This window comes from Xenopus tropicalis, chromosome 3 (assembly GCF_000004195.4).
Source record: "Xenopus tropicalis strain Nigerian chromosome 3, UCB_Xtro_10.0, whole genome shotgun sequence".
Lineage (NCBI taxonomy): Eukaryota > Metazoa > Chordata > Amphibia > Anura > Pipidae > Xenopus > Xenopus tropicalis.
In genome coordinates, this window is record NC_030679.2 from 113,924,693 (window position 1) to 113,941,420 (window position 16,728).

Here is a 16,728-nt window from a genome sequence, read left to right on the forward strand (position 1 = left end):
GCAGTTGTTTGAATGACAGAAGTGTGAATAAGAGAGTGGCTGAAGAAATTAAAAAAACTGAAATAGCCTCTGAATTTATCTTCTGGTACCAATTTCTGGCAACCAAAAGGTATTTTATGTATTAGACTAAAGCCAAGCAAGCTAGCATAGGAAGATATAAAAAGTCCACTTCCAAGTTGTATAAGTAGCATCTTTAGCCTTGGACAAGTACTTTTCTCATGGCATTCCAGAAAATGCTTATTAGGGTATTACAAAAGTTTTATTTTTTGAATCCAGTTGTCTATCTTAGTAGTGCCATCCCCTCAGTAAGGTCTACTGCTGCATTCATGACTTTAATAATGTTCCCCTGATGAAGAAAATACACCATACCCCACATGTTTACAAACACCTGCTCTAGGGAGAGGAAGAAGTTTGCCCTTGTATTGGGTATCAAATCACCCCAGCCCAGCTCTGGTGCTAGCTACTGATTCTCCCTACATAGCTCATAGTTTGTCATGTAGTTCACTGGGGTATGGGCTGATTTAGTAATCATGTTTTGTCCTGCTGGTCTGTGTGCTGAAAACTGTTATGACGGATCTAATCTAAAGTCAGAGTAAGAAAATTCAACAAACCACAAAGGTTAAAGTAATACTAGCACACGCTTCATGCTATTAATAAGCTCTAATAAGTTAGAGCTGCATTACTTCCTGTCAGGTGATCTCTGAAGGAGCACACAGCCCATCATTAAATGGTGGTTCGAGGCAAAAGATGAAAAAGGGCAATATTAAAAGATATATGTACTCTAGTTTGGTAAGATCCTAGACCACTATATATATTAACCATCTGATGGTTAAGTATTCATTCTGAACATATAGTTTTCGTTTAAACCTCTGTTTGAAAATCTCAGTGTATTCAATAGATGACAACAAAATATAACCAGTCCTTTGTATGAAGTAAACCTCATACATGTAATTTGTCTCATACCTGGAAGCCTTTAAGAGCCCATTTACTTGTCCCCCTCAGTCCATTTCAGCTGTTGCACATCACACATGGGACTTTCATCAAAATAAAACAATATGTTTATTGGTGCACTTTGTTTAATTTTTCCCTTTATAATTTGGCTCCAATCAAGCTGAAATGAAGCCGTTTCTCCTGCCTGCAGATGATTAAAAACAGAGGAATTTGAGATCTCCAAGGAGGTTCTGATGATTCTCCATAGAGTATCTTTGCTAGGCACCTGCAGAAATCTGCTTTTTCCTCCTACATATTAACCTGTTCTTGTTCAAAGACAGAGTCTCAATTCTCTGAGCTCAGACGGCTGAGAAAATGAACATTTCCATGTGAGATCAGATTACATATCGTTTGTTCAATCCAGTGATTATCCAATGACTGGAGCAAATTAAAAGCCAGAATAAAGAACATGTCAATTACAGGGAAAAATATGTGTTATATGTTGTCCTGGATGCTGCTGAAACTATAGAGGAATGACAGTTGCATTTCTATCTTATGTATCCAACTATTTAAGTACTTCAGAACTATATAATAAAAACCTTTTTGTAAATATATGCTCCAGTGAGCCAATAGCTGTGTTGTTCTCAACAATAGTGTGTTCCTTTCTTAATGGCAGTTGAAATCCTAGACATAAAGTTTGCTTTAGTATATCATAGAATGTTTATTTCTTAGCATTTTATTAATCGGTCTTCATTTTTTATTTGTTATAATAAAATTGGATCTGCACCAAATTTTTCTAGAACCCAAGTGATTATAGCCTAGGGTTTATTTGTGCCCTTAGAGCAGGGATCCCCAACTTTTTTTTACTCATGAGCCATACTCATATGTAAAAAGTTTTGGTGAGCCACTCAAGGATGAAAAAAGTTCCTTGGGGATGCCAAATAAGTGCTGTGATTGGCCATTTGGTTGCCCCATGTAGACTGCTAACCTGCAGGAGGCTCTGCTTGGAGTAAAAATGTGTCTCTGTGCTTCCAAATCTTGTCTCCAAGCCAGAAGTGTAAAAATGGGCACCTTCTTTGAGGCCACTGGGATCAATAACAAAGAGAGTGGTGAGCAGCATGTTGCTCACAAGGCACTGGTTGGGGATCATTGTCTTAAGCTGGCTACATGTGGCAATTTTCGATCTTTCGTTCCAACCCTCCACTGAAGTTCAGGGCTGAATAGCCATTCATGGAGGTAGAAACAATTGGATTTCTACCTTTTTCTGCCGATTCAGCCCTGAACATAGATTTTGCTTGGGCATCTTCAATGGTGCCCTATCAAAATCTTTTAACCCGCCCGATCGGCGAGTTGTCCGATATCTGCAGCCTTCTGCAATATTGGTCGCCTCGCCGAGTTGCCATACATGCACCAAATATCATATGATATTATTGGTGCGTGTATGGCCAGCTTAAGAGCTATGAATGGTGATAAGTTTTGAATGAAATTTATTACTCTTCTATTGAGGTTCATCTGCCCTATGACATTGTCATTCTGTTCCATTGTTTTATTACTGAGCCTCTGGTTCTCAAGAAGTATTTTCTATGTACTGTAACTAAATATAAAGTAAGGCAAACACTCTCCCTCACTACAAAGTATTTTACTGTAATGCAGGTTCTGCATAGGATTCTATCAAAGAAACTAAGTTAATTAGTTGTCAGTTATGAGCTGTTTTGTTTTTTTTTATTTTATTTTTGTCCTTGATAGACTAGCACCTTTAACCTTCTCAAATCCCATGCATGCTATGGAATCAGTTGTTTTCTCTTTATATGTCTTCCAGTGGCATTGTTGTTCCTTGGGAGTTGAATTGATCACAGCAGAGTGGAATCATTGCACATATTTTTTATAACACCATATGCACCAAACAAAACAAAAAAAAACATTTCAATACCCTTGCAGTGCATTGCTTACTCTCAGCCACACAGACTATCACAGACCTCTGTATTTGACCAAGTCATTAATAATTTACAGGGAAAGCAGGGCAGCTCCAAACGGTTAAATAATGTGTGAATGCAAAGGAACTAGCAGATAAAGAAAAACACAATGAACCAGAAAAAGGCGAATATTGCAGTTAAGTGCCATTCTAAATGGCTAAATATTTAGCAAGCTCAATTCATTAGAAACTGGCAGTTGCCTGCTTTCCTATTAACATGGTATTAAAACTTCATTTCCCATTTCCTCTACTGACGAGACCTTTGCACTCTGTGTTTAGCCACTTTTGTGGTGGAAAAACTCACAAACCCTTTATTCAGCAGGTAAAGTGCTGAAGAACAAAGACAAGGGTTAAGGCAACTGCTCTGTCAATCTGCTCTGGATGTTTTTACAGCAGGTTCATATCTAAGCAAAGCATTATCCTGAGTGCTATCATACCGCAGGGGCACACCGCATCCCAAAATAATAAACTCAACTTCATTTCAATTTCACATGCGTGTTGATTTTTTCATAAGTATTTAATTTAAAGTCAACAATATAATGGCTTGCTAGAGAGGCTGAAAGTAGTACTTGGGAATGTCAACCAGCTCCAGGGCATCTGTGATGGCATCACGATTCTCCTGTTCTTCTTCATAGGGTTCAAAAGGAGTTTTGCCCAACTTTTCTATATGCAAGGGGGTCAATTGCATGACAAAATCTGTTCCTACCGCATTAATGCATTAAGTCATACATTAAGTCATACAAAGGGGGTTTCAGAACATTCAAGCAAGCTGGGGATCTATAAAAACATGTCTATGAAGATTCTCATTCATCAGTATCATATCCATAAAAACCTTTAGAGGACCACATGCTAATTCTGGCAGTTTCAAAACCTACTGACCATTTGCTGGGCTATATGGGTCTCATTCGCCCTTGGCTGAACAAGTGGGTGGCTTTTGGAAGGACCAAACTCAAGGTATGCATTCTGATCACACTGATAACTGAATGAACACTGATCAGTTATTGATATTGTGAGGTTAATGCTTACATGGGTCAATCAGCTGCCTATTCCATCAAAGACAGTCAAATCAAGCGCCAATATGTGCCCCTGTAGCAGTAAGATTTATTAATGACTGAAAAAAAGCAGTAACCATTCATGTTGTATTAATACTTTTCTGAGCTTGGGTTTCCCAAAAAATTCAAAATGTACCCAAAAAAGTGCATTGGGTAGAAGTAGGGACCTCCTTCCTACTGTGTCTCATACCACATGGCACTTAGTCCCTGTGTATTTGTACATATTTATTGTATTTATTATAATACTTGTCCTCCCTGTGTGTAATTGTGTATATTGTAAGGTTGTACAGCGCTGTGTACCCTTGTAGGGCTTTATAAATAAAGTTATACATACATAGATTCATAAAGGTAAATATCTGGTCCGTCTAAATTACTTTACTGCTGATGCAGAGACTGACATATTTTTAAGATGATCTGAAACTAAGATTTTTACAGTCATCCATTGCCTAAAATAATGCACCCTAAGGGGTATATTTTTCATGCTCTGTAAAAAGTGGAGTGAAGCATTACTGGTGACGTTGCCCAGAGCAACCAATCAGCAATTAGGTTTCAACAGTTAGAAAACAAGAGCAAAGCATCTGATTGGCTGCTATGAGCAACATCACTGGTAATGTTTTACTTCGCTTTTTACACACCATGATAAATATTTGCTGCATTTTGTAGTAGGAGGTCCAAAACCTGATCCACCAAATTATTTTGTGTGTCACAGTATTAATTATGACTTGGTCTATTTTACTTTCCTAAAAACCAGAGAAAAAAATAATCAACCTTAAATTATAGTAGAACAATAGATAGAGGGTTAAAGGATTGCAGTCCCTTCATATAATGTTCTCTTTGGGCAATCTGGGCCCTTCTTCTACTTGATCTATAGAGCCCAGCTGCCAAATTCCGCTTCACTGCCTCTTAACTTTGCATTGGATAGTTCCTGGCCTGGGCAGGAGGCAACTTTGGCATTGTAGAGGGAGTACACTCTCCGGCAGTGTTAAAGCCAGACTTACTGTTCAGTCTACAAAGCTTGCTTCTGTAACCTTTTCTGAAGGAGTATCACCTAATAATTATAACTCCCCTGCCTATCACTATACCCTTTTAGCCATGTTTGTTCTCTTCGACACACTCATGGAGATGGGAATATGGTGCCAGGAGAATGAAGTAGGGAAGGTCCCATTAAAGAAAGAGCCCTGGAGTAAGATCAGACCTGAAGCTCCAGCGCAGAGGGCTAGTACCCTTGGTGCTTGTCACAAGTGGGTGATGAGTAGACTTAGGCTGGACGAGAATCCTTCAGTCCCTTGGTGGGCCTTGTGTGCTATGGTTGTGACCTTGGAACAAGTATGACTTCTTTTTGTATTTAAACACTCTAGATTGAAATCATTTTGTATAAAAACCACTGGCACCTAGATTTGTGTTTGTGTGAGGTTTGAGTCCTGTGCCATATCCTTTCCTGGACTTGGCTTGATGGGGGGTGACAAAAACACAAGCAGATACAGGATGCAGCAGCAGACAGGATGCAGCAAGAAATTGGTGCAGTAACTGAGACGGGCTTGTTGAACCAACTTTGCTATTTTCCACCTGTACGGGCTGCTGTTGATCAGTGCGATTAACTGCTCCAGCTTTGCTCCTATTTGCAGTAAACATTAGAACCTTTGTCCTAAGCCTCCTGTCACTCTCTGGCTAACCCTCTGTATCGTCAGCACATTTAGAGCCTGTTTATACCTAAATACAATGGACAAAATGTTGGTGAGCTGTACACTCCCTTTGAAATCAGGGTCTAGGTATTTTGTCCATTCAGAAGTAGAAGCAGAAAGTATAAGAATCCCAGCAAGACATTTGTTTGCCGTTGTCTCACTAAGAGAATAATGTCAGTCAATCTGTAATAAGCAAACATGGAGATGGCAATCAGTACAGGCCATTTACTGACCTGGCTTTTCAGTCAAACTCCCCATCCCACCCCACAAGGGGGATCAGGTGTCAGGTGCAGTCTATTGTTGGCTGCTTTACAATAAAGCATATATGAAATAAGTCATAATGATACCTACAATGGTGACCCGCAAACAGCCATTAAACCCAAGGGCTACAAAGGGGAGTGCGATATAGAAAATTGAAATTTGCTTTCTATAATATTATGTTTCAAGCATAAACATAGTGCTGCCACAATAACTGAAGCCACAGTAGAGTAAGCCAACTGCTGCATGGCTACATTGATATTCCCCAATATCAGTCACAACAAAGGACCACCCAACAACTCCCCCCCCCCCCCCCCCAATACCTGGCTAAAGGCAGCTGCAAATTTAGTAGCAGCTGCTTAAAAATTGTTCGTTGGTTGGGGTTTTTTTAAAGAATTTGTAGAATAAATATATGTGACTAACGTTCTGTAGCCACTGGCATACACACATATAAGGTAGGTATATTAAATTTGTTTGAACTAAATATGAACCAATTTTTTTCAAGTGTAAAGACCATGCAAATAAGTGGTTTAAATAAAAGTTACTGGGCCCCATAGTAAAATCAATTTATCACCCAGTGCCCTGCTGCCCCCCATACTTTCTGGGCCCCCAGCAGTCTCTGAGTCTGCTTCCTCTATAGCAATGCCCCTGGTTAGAGATTCATTTGTTCCACTGACAACAACCTGTTTCTACTTTAGCATTCTTCCCTTTATTGAATCCTATAGGCTACTCCCACATTGTGGATTTTGCCAATTTAGGGCTTTCGGGGAATCGCACAGAAAGTGGGAGGATTTTCTCTGATATGTTTTTTAAAGAGAGAGAAGCCTTTTCAATCAGAGAGAAATTGGATACAGACAGCCCTAAAGTCGACCCTGTTCTCAGCACAGGTCACAGCAATTGATGTAACCAAAACCAGAATAAATCTTGCACACCTGGCGGGCTACATTTGTCTGCTTGTATTTTCCTGCAGAAAAATAAGGGAATGGGCAACAGCATCCCAATTGGCTGTGGGGCCCAAAGCAATATAGCTTGTGTCAGGCCCCAATGATTTATATAAAGGATCACTGTGCCACCAGTGGGCCTCCAGTATCCAGGAATTATAGGGATATCCTCTAATATTAATGTGTTACGGGAGGTATTTCAGTTATGGAATGCCTGGGACATAGTGATGAGTGATTTATTGGTTAGGATTAAACATGGGATGGGATGGATGCCTTTCCAGCATGAAAATGTCGTTATAGTAATTACATTAATTCATTAGAGTGTTTGATCCAGGCAGTTATGTGACTGCCAGTCTGGGTGTCAGGGAGCACTGCCCTAACTGGTTTTGCCATCCTTTGGATTAACATGGAGACAGTTTAGCTCAGGCAGGGCTTCTGCAACTTGTGCAACTAACATGCTAAAAGAAGGTATAGACAGTGACATTGGAAAACTTCATGGGGAAATGTAATATGAATTTGATTCTGTGAACTGTGGTTCAGCAACAATCACATTGCAGGTTACATTTACCTGTTTTAGAGAATAAGGCATAACCATTTGAATAGGAAGGTCACTAGGTCGGTATAATTAACCAATGGCTAAATATCTAAGCATTAATAGCTGCCAGGACTGATCAGAAGGACAAATGTACTGAAAGGAAAAGTAAAGTTTAAGCATAACTTGCTTTTATATAAAACAGAATGGGATGTGGCTTTCACAAATATTTACAGTGGAATGTAATACCAGGTATATTTCTGGCAGGCCTAGTTAGTTACATTGGCCAATCAGATGCTTGCTTTCATTGCCCTAAAGTAGTTGCTAAGTATACACCCACAAGGACACGCTGAGCATTTCAATGCACAGCAATGCAAGGGTTAATTGATCTCTGTCTGTATTGCAGTTCTCTCTGTCAAGCTATCAGAAAACACTGACCATATCTGCTTCTGTATGCACAGAACTAAAGGGCAGGCAATTATTAACTGCTGTGCAGTGGAACACATACAAATCCACTGCATGGAAATAACACAATCAAAACATCACCTTAGGGCTGGGATTCCTAACCTATTGGTCACAAGCCAAAATTGGGCCCCATTTCTTTCTAGGGGGGGTCATAGTGATCTGGAATAAAATGAAATCTGGGGCTAAACCAATTTTTGGGACATAAAGTTGATTCCTTGATTAAATTTCATCCACTTTTAAAAATGTCAAGGAAACACTAATAAATACTCCCATTGTGCTGAGACATATTAGTGGGGCCAAGCCAGGACTGGAAATCTATAGATTCTGGCAAATGCCAAAGGGCCAGCTGTAAGATGCCATAGATAGACAGCCACGGTTTATTGGGCTGGTGGGGGTCTTTTTGTACATGAAATGTCAGGGCCTATTTTTAATCTCAGTCAGGACCAGCCTGAGGCTTATTTATCAACATTGAGCATATCTGCACCCATGGCAACCAATCAGATTTTTTATTTATTGTTCTACTAACAGCTGGATGAAAAACGCTAATCACTGATTGGTTGCTAACGGTTAATTCCCAGATGCAAATTTGCCAAGTGCAGGTATGGAGGCCCCGTGGCAATTTTCCAGAGCAGACCAGTATATAAAATTGCCCAGTCCTATATATGTAAGGAGGATGTGAAGTAGTCCAAGACCAAGCACATGGGAGGACCATTCTGCCTGGGCACAGATAATAGCTGGGTAACCTTCTTCCAGGGATCATGATCACTGCCCAAGAGCACATCCCCACATATATATAGCTCTGCATGCAGCTTTAGGTGTCTTTTTTATTGCTTGTACCTGAGTTTATGGCTTATACAGGGTGCAGCTCGGAGCACCCAAGAAGCTGAGGCCTTGCAACTGTTATCCCATTCTGTCTCTGACGCACCTTTCAGATTACTGTTACTGGAGGAAAAAAAGCAAGCTACAACAGATTTAAGAAGTAAATGACCTTTTAAGCAAATCTCCACTTTTTCTTTCAATTCTGAATGGTTTGTTTAAAAGAAAAACAAAGCTCCACCAAAGCCGGATTAAAAGTGACCCATCGCCGTTCATCCCGATGCATGAAATCGATTCAAAGTTTCCCTAAATGGTTTTTAAATTCTATTCTCATATTTCTGTCACCCAGTGAAAAAGATTACAGAAAAGACCCTTGTTGTATACAATCCCAAATTACAAAAGGTTGTAAAAACTAATGTTTTGTTTAATGTTCTGAGCAGGACCATATGCCTTGAGTGACCTTGAGTAAGATATTTTAATCTGAAACATATAGGGCTTATAAGAGCTTGACTAGAACACACAAAGCATTTGCCTGTGCACACAGCCATAACCACAGTGTTTATAACAGTGTAATGTGTTTGATTATCCCCATTTCCAGAGGGGGTGTGGCCTTCCCCCCAATCACAGTAAGTACCGGGCCACAAACAGTACAGTACAATTTGAAATCATTTCAAAAGGTGTCTTTTTTTTGGATGAAAGTTGTTTTCTTCGTCTTTAAACAAGTCTCTATTCAGTGAACTGTTAGAGTAATCCGGGAGGTATAAATCATGTAAAGACCTGCAAAGCTTTCAGTTCTTCATTTTTCTTTTATGTGGATGGCTGTTGACCTTGATCTTCCAGAGGCAAGTCGTAGTCTGCTTTCTATGCACTGTTTAAAAAGAAGAATTGAACATTTGAAGTGGATACTGATATTTAAGTTAACAGTTTTTAGCACTTGAACACTAGCGCAAGGGTAAATATGACAGGAGAAATGACTCCCTTGTTAAGTGCTGGCAAATACAAGGCACAATGTGGAATCTGGACTGTTCATGCCAATCAGTTCAAGGACAAGTCACACTCTTTTCAAATAGCAACGCTGTATACAGTTCTGCGACAACTATGTTAAACTCCTGCAGGGGTAAAACTGGGGATAGGCACTATTTTTACTTCTGCAATGTTGGCCAACTTTCCTACTAAATCCATATATTTTTGCTAGTAAAGCAAAATATGGTGAGTTCAAAATAGAGCTTTTCTTACCAGTCAATATTCATATTTTACTTTATAGCCAGGATTCTTTTCTTATTATAATATCAGACATTAAAATTGTGACACTTGAAACCCTATTGCTTCACACATTAGTGCATATAAATGGCCCTGTGCACTATAGCAGAAGCAGCACAGAAAAGTTTGTGCACCCCTTTTTTTCCACTGAAAATTTCCTTATCACCCGAAGAGCCAGCCGGAAACCCCAGGATCAGTGTGAGCTTCTTGCTAGCGATTGCCAACTGAATAATGAAAAATGTTTTTACTTTGTTTGCTAAGCAGCTACAGTTCAGATATTTTTTAAAGGGATACTGTCGTGATTTTTATGATATAATTTTTATTTCTAAATTACACTGTTTACATAGCAAATAATTCCCTCTACCATTTAAAATGTTATTCTTAAATCAACAAATGTATTTTTTAGTTTTAATATTGGTGTGCATTGTGCCTTAGTCTGAGCTTTCAGAAGCTTTCAGAAGGAGCCAGCGCTACACATTAGAACTGCTTTCAGGTAACCTATTGTTTCTCCTACTCCCATGTAACTGGAGGAGTCCCAAGCCAGACTTGGATTACTTACTATCACATAACTGTGGTACCCTGGAAAATGAAGAATATGGCTTGCCCCATGTGAAATTTCAAAATTAAATGTAACAAAATCTGTTTGTGTTTTTGAAAAACAGATTTCAATGCAGGATTCTGGTTAGAAAACATGCTTTCCCATGACAGTATTCCTTTAAGGCAATGGATATCCTTCAACTAATAAGACTAGTGGAACACTGGACATTTCAACCTCAACTGACCTCAAGTGGAAACCAGGTGGGGTCAAAGTACATTGCTCCATCGCAGTGAAATGTGAATTGGGTACAAAAATTGGCAAATGAGATTGAGATTTGCATGAGCATGCTCTGTGTGCATTTATTATGCCCGAATATAGGGCCAATATTCTCTTTGCGAATATAAATTCACAATTTGCGAATTAGTGATTTATTTTCCCCCACTAGTAGTGGTGTAACTCAGACGCAGAGTGTGAGCATAAATATTTGCAATTTGAGAAGATGCCATATTTAAAAAGCTTTAGGGCTCTGGCACAAGGGGAGATTAGTCACCCGCAACAAATCTCCCTGTTCGCGGGCGACTAATCTCCCCGAAATGCCATCCCACCGGCAAAAATGTAAATCCTCTCGAGGCAACTTCCGCGATTTCACTGAAATCGCGCTGCCGCGTATGCCATCCCACCAGCGATTTACATTTTCGCCGGTGGGATGGAATTTCGGGGAGATTAGTTGCCCGCGAACAGGGAGATTTGTCGCAGGCGCAGAGCCCTTAGGGTGAAGACACACTGAGCTACTAGTAGCAGCTACTTGTCGTGGCTAAAATAGACAATGCTGATTTACTGATAATTGTCTCTACATGTGTTTTAGCAGAGGCAGTTCTCAGTGTTGTCTATGGCAGGGTATTTTCCAGAGTTTAATAGCCATGAAAAAGTAGCTGCTACTAGTAGCTCCGTGTGTCTTCACCCTTAAGGACATTCACACTGCAAATTAAGATTTCGCAATAATGTGCATATTACATGCACCAGTCTTGTCCAGCTTTATAAATATAATCACAGGCAGGGCAAATACGTTCAATGTGCAAATAATTCTGCACTGCGCACATTTTATAAATAATAAAATGTGTGCTATTACCCTTAAACTGGCCAGACACTGCATAGTTTATATGGAGACCTTGCTAATCAATCACATCTCTGCCCAACCCATCCAGTCTGGTTTTTACATAAGTTGTCCTGGTCAGACCTGCCTCCTAAACAGCGTTTGCCCACCTACAACACATCATTGATGAGCCTCTAATGTCACCAGATAAGCCCCCAGTCCAGATCATGAGAAAACAAAGGTGTCAACCCTAAGAGATGTCTAAACAATTTTCAGCCGTCATGCAGGCTCCCCTGAGGGCCCCATACATGGGTCGATAATGTGCAGGCTACAGGGCCTTTATTGGCCTGTAACCACTTTTTATAATGATATGGGCAAAAAGGGAATTTGAAGCTACTCTACATTTAGTACATAATTAGATTATCAGAGCACAGATAATCCCCCTGCATCATGGACTCCTACATAGCTACCTATGCTATATAATGCAGTCAGTTTCCTTCCAAACATTTTTAAAAAGTCTTGAGGAGTCTGTGTATAATTGTATTAATAGAGAAGAGTAATGAGCAGCTTGGGCCCCTCATATACAGTACAGTGCCCCGTGGCAGGTTCCATATTCCAAAACATTAATTGTGCACAAGTTATTTCAGCGCCAGCCCCAGTGGTGGTTGCTATATATTATATCCTAACACTGGCACATGAACCCTACAGGCAATTCCTTCAGAAGAAAAATAAAATACCAGTAGGTTATGGGACTGTGGGCTACATATGGGGATAACTTCAGTTCCAGACAGCAAAATGGCACAAAGCCCCATTTCTGCCCGCTGTGCCATTGGCCACACCTGGATTTTCCTAACAGACAGACCTAAAATTTACAACCCTCTCCAGCACTGGCATTACTATTATATACTGGAAATAAGAGTATATGTACATTAAAGCTAGAATGTGAATTTGCTTAAGGCTATAAGAATATATTACAGTTAGAAAAAGGAAAGTTAAAAAGAAAGCACTACTGATTCCTAGATTTAACCCACTGCATCCTGCCAATGTTTTAAATAAAGGGATTACAAGTTTCTGCAAGGCAAACAGTACTTTGAGAATCAATGCTGTAAATGATATAATGATATAAAAATTATGGATTTTTAATCACATTTAAAGGGGAACTACACCCAAACACAACTTAAGCTTTGTGAAAAGTAAACACAATTTCAAGCACCTTTAAATATACATCAATTAAAAGATATGCAGCCTTTTCATGATTTTTAATGTAATAATATACTGTATATACTCGAGTATAAGCCTAGTTTTTCAGCACCCAAAATGTGCTGAAAAAGTCACCCTCGGCTTATACTCAAGTCATCTTCATCTTCCATCGCACCTGCCCCATTCTGCACTAGATATTGAACTTTATATTCTATATAAACTATATATGGTTTTGAAGGATTTTAACTCTTTGTGTTTTAGCTTGGTTGAGCTAAGGTGGTAGTACTTTTAAGGTATTATTGTTGATACCATATTGTTTTTGTTGACCCTTTTCTCCACTTACAGAGTTAGTTTACTGTCTTTGAAATAAATATTTAAAAACATATACCCCACTGATGCCTCAATTAATGTAATTTTATTGGTATTTATTTTGATTAATTAAACTTAGCAGTAGCTGCTGCATTTCCCCCCCCCCCCCCCCCTAGGCTTATACTCAAGTCAATAAGTTTTTGCAGTTTTTTTAAGGTAAAATTAAGTACCTCGGCTTATATTCGGATCGGCTTATACTCGAGTATATACGGTAGTTTGGAACAGTTCCCTAAGCCCGGCCCCCTGTTCTCCTGCTGATCTGGCTGAGTACTTTGAGACTCAAATAAAATGTAACAGTAGCTGACTGGCCTCAGCCTGCCTTCAGCCTGCATCCTCCCAATCCCACATTTCCCTGCACGTGTGATATCAATAAGGAACATCACAGAGCAATGCATTGTGGGTTATGTAGTTCCTGCATGCTGTCTGTAATCTGTGGAGAAGTTGTTACAATTTGTAACATCAATGTTTTAGTCCCTCCTCCCCTGCCAGGATTTCAAATGATGCAGGAAGAGAAGAACTGTATTACAGCTGGATTTCAACATATCATGGTATTTATTTATACTTTTTGAAAGAACAAATTACAGTAATAGGTATATTAAGGGTTTCTGAGTGTAACAAAATCTGTGTTTAACAAGTTCTAAACAAGTTGTTTAACAAGTTATGTTATTGGAGTTCCCCTTTAAATAATTGTTTTTAATTCATTGGTTGGTTTATTGTAAATAGGCAGAAGAAACCTAGACCTTTCCAATGAAACTACCTCTGACCTCTTCCTTAAATATTATTACCATAACAAATGAAAAAAGTCCTTGACTATATTTTTCCAAGTGATGCTTTACAGATGTGAATGCTTTATTGGAGCTGCTCCTCTAACCCCGACGCACAAGTGCATGCAGTTTATTGGTGAGAAATAGTGCTCTGTATCTGAGAGGGACTTGCTGAAGGCGAGGACGGGGGGGGGGGTTGGCTGATAGTTTTCAATACATTATAATGCACCCTGATGCTCCTGTGTCACCCAAAGTTTAAGCAACAATGGCTGTTAGGGCAGGTACCCTGTTCAAAGTGCACCTAGGATCAAGCCATGTACATTCCTAGGCCAATAACTTGTCCAGTAATTGGTATATTGATTGTTAATGTCATCGTGTTTTAGTATGTATAAACCCTTTACTATATCACACAGCCGCCAACAATCCAAGGAGTCATTGTTTATTCATTGGAGTTCCCATACTTGCTTGGCTTGGATTGTGCTTGAGGGCCTGCTGATAAAGATCAGCAGATGATTGGGTGCACACATTCTTAACATGTCTGACCCATGACATCCCAAGGGCAGCAGCCAGCCTGTCATTACAGGCACAATGCTCCTCTTTCTTTCCACTTATCTAAACCCAGATGACTTTGAAATTTTTATTAACTCATTAATGACTGAAAATGTCATTAGAAGCAACAGGAAAGAGAGAACAGTTGAGTGCATGTGGAATGGCAACGGCAAACATAGCCAGGGTGTAGTGTTCCAGGGGCAGCTCAGCGCGTAATTAGAGCTTGTTTTTACCATGCTCCTATTTTAACATCTCATACAGATCCGGCTGGTTTACCACACCTGGCAGAGATTCCTGACGTAATGAGAAAAGGGGAAACGTTACAAGAAAAATGTTCCTAATCCCTGGCTCCTCTTATTAACCAGCAGCCCACTCACTCTTTCCAAATGTGTGCAGGAAGGAAGAGAGCTGCAGGCTGTTTGCACTAAGAGCTGGTAGAAAGGGTATTCTTCCTGGGACCCCCAGCATCAGAGGGGCCACTTTTGATGGTGGAAGCACATATAAAAATGCATAGGACATACTATATTGGGAGGAAATTCTTACCTTTTTGCAGTGTGTATATAAGAGATTGTCACTCCATTGCCCTCTAGATTTTATTGTACTGCACCCCAGCAATAGCTAAACTTGTATGGTTACACAATGGAAACCCCTGTTTCCTGCCATTCCCCCTCTGCCCAAGCTAATCTTCTAAGGTCTGCTCTTTTCTAAATTTGGCCTGTATGAAAAAAAACATTTACTTGCCACTTTGATGCATGTACCAAAATTTGGTTACTTTGGTCAAATAATGGACTTACTCTTGACTTTATGGCAGGCCTAAACTGGCAATCTGTGGATTATGTAAAATGCCCGTGGGGCTGATGTAACATACCATAGATAGTCACTATTTATTGGGCTGGTGGGGGCTGTTTGGGCCTCTGTGTACTTGAAATGCCAGGCAGCGCCGGATTTAAAATCCGAGCGCCCGGAGGCCACCCAACTCAGCCGCCCCCCCCGCGCATGCGCAACTCGCCCAGAGCACGCATGCGCAACTCACCCCCCCCCCCAGCGCACGCATGCGCATTTTTGCGGGCGCCGATATGAACACATACGGAGCAGCGGGGAGAGGTCCCCGCTGCTCCGTATGGGAGCAGAACTTTGGTGCGGCGGGGCGGCATGCCGCCCCTAAATGTTTGCCGCCCTAGGCCCGGGCCTTTGTGGCCTCGCCACAAATCCGGGCCTGATGCCAGGGCCTATTTTTTTTGGACCTGCTTTATGGTCTGATCTTGAAGCATTACCTGGGCAAGGACTTAATAACACGAGTGTCAACACTTCTAAAATATTATCAAATATCAGCAATTAAGTACAGAACACATTACCCTAAATTGTGCTTTTAAATGAAATATTAGCAGCTCATTGATTTCTGAGTTTGCAGGACTTTGCTCCCCAAAGTCAGGTTGTACTGCTGTGTTCCATCATAGCCATGCCTTCTGAGTGGCAAAGCACTGCAATAGTATTTGCAAAGTCAGTGTAGGAAGTAATAACATAAAGAACAAGATACATGAGCTGCAATACTGACCACCTCATAGGCTGAACCATTATTGCAGGGATCCCCAACCTTTTATACCAGTGAGCCACATTCAAATGGAAAAAGTGTTGGAGAGCAACACAAGTATGAAAAAAGTTTCTGGGGGTGCCAATAATAGCAGTAATTGCCTATTTAATAGCCCCTATGTGGACTTACATCCTACAGAAGGCTCTGTTTGGCTTTGCACTGGGTTTTTATGCAACCAAATCTTGCCTCCTTACCAGAACTTCAAAAACAAGCACCTGCTTTGAGGCCACTGGGAGCAACATCCAAGGGATTTGAGAGCAACATGTTGCTCAAGAGCCACTGATTGGGGATCACTGCTTTATTGTGACTGGCTAAACATCTTTATGGAAAATATTGGTGCTATTAGCAGTATAATTAGAAAACAAGAACCTTGGAGCATAATGTAATCTCAGAGCACTCTATCGTTCCATTAGGACCCCAACCTTAATAGCAGAAGTAAGGGGCTATGGTGCATCTCAACTCTACTCACAAATGGTGATGATAACAAGCCTGAAATGTCCATGGACACATTTATGTCAAACAGAACAACTGCAAGTAGTAGTCCTAGGCATGGAATGACTACCTGATGAATAACATAAAACAAATGTAGTTCCTACAGCCTTGATCACACAATCACACTATTAATTGCAATAGGGTATGCAGTGTTTTTGTGGATTGTTGACTGCAAGTGGACTTGGTTAAGTCATGTGATGTCACTATGATGTCACTTCTGACAT

General features: G+C 40.3%; 1 long non-coding RNA gene across 9 annotated transcripts in view; it reads right to left on the minus strand.

The window, feature by feature from the left end:
• Positions 1 to 8,803: 8,803 nt before the first annotated feature.
• LOC105946774 overlaps positions 8,804 to 16,728 on the minus strand; it is a 55,295-nt gene continuing 47,370 nt past the window's right edge. For all 9 annotated transcript variants that reach the window (XR_001170225.3, XR_001170223.3, XR_004222061.1 and 6 more), the window contains exon 10: positions 8,804 to 9,516. This is a non-coding gene — a long non-coding RNA (uncharacterized LOC105946774). The remainder of the gene's footprint in view (positions 9,517 to 16,728) is intronic.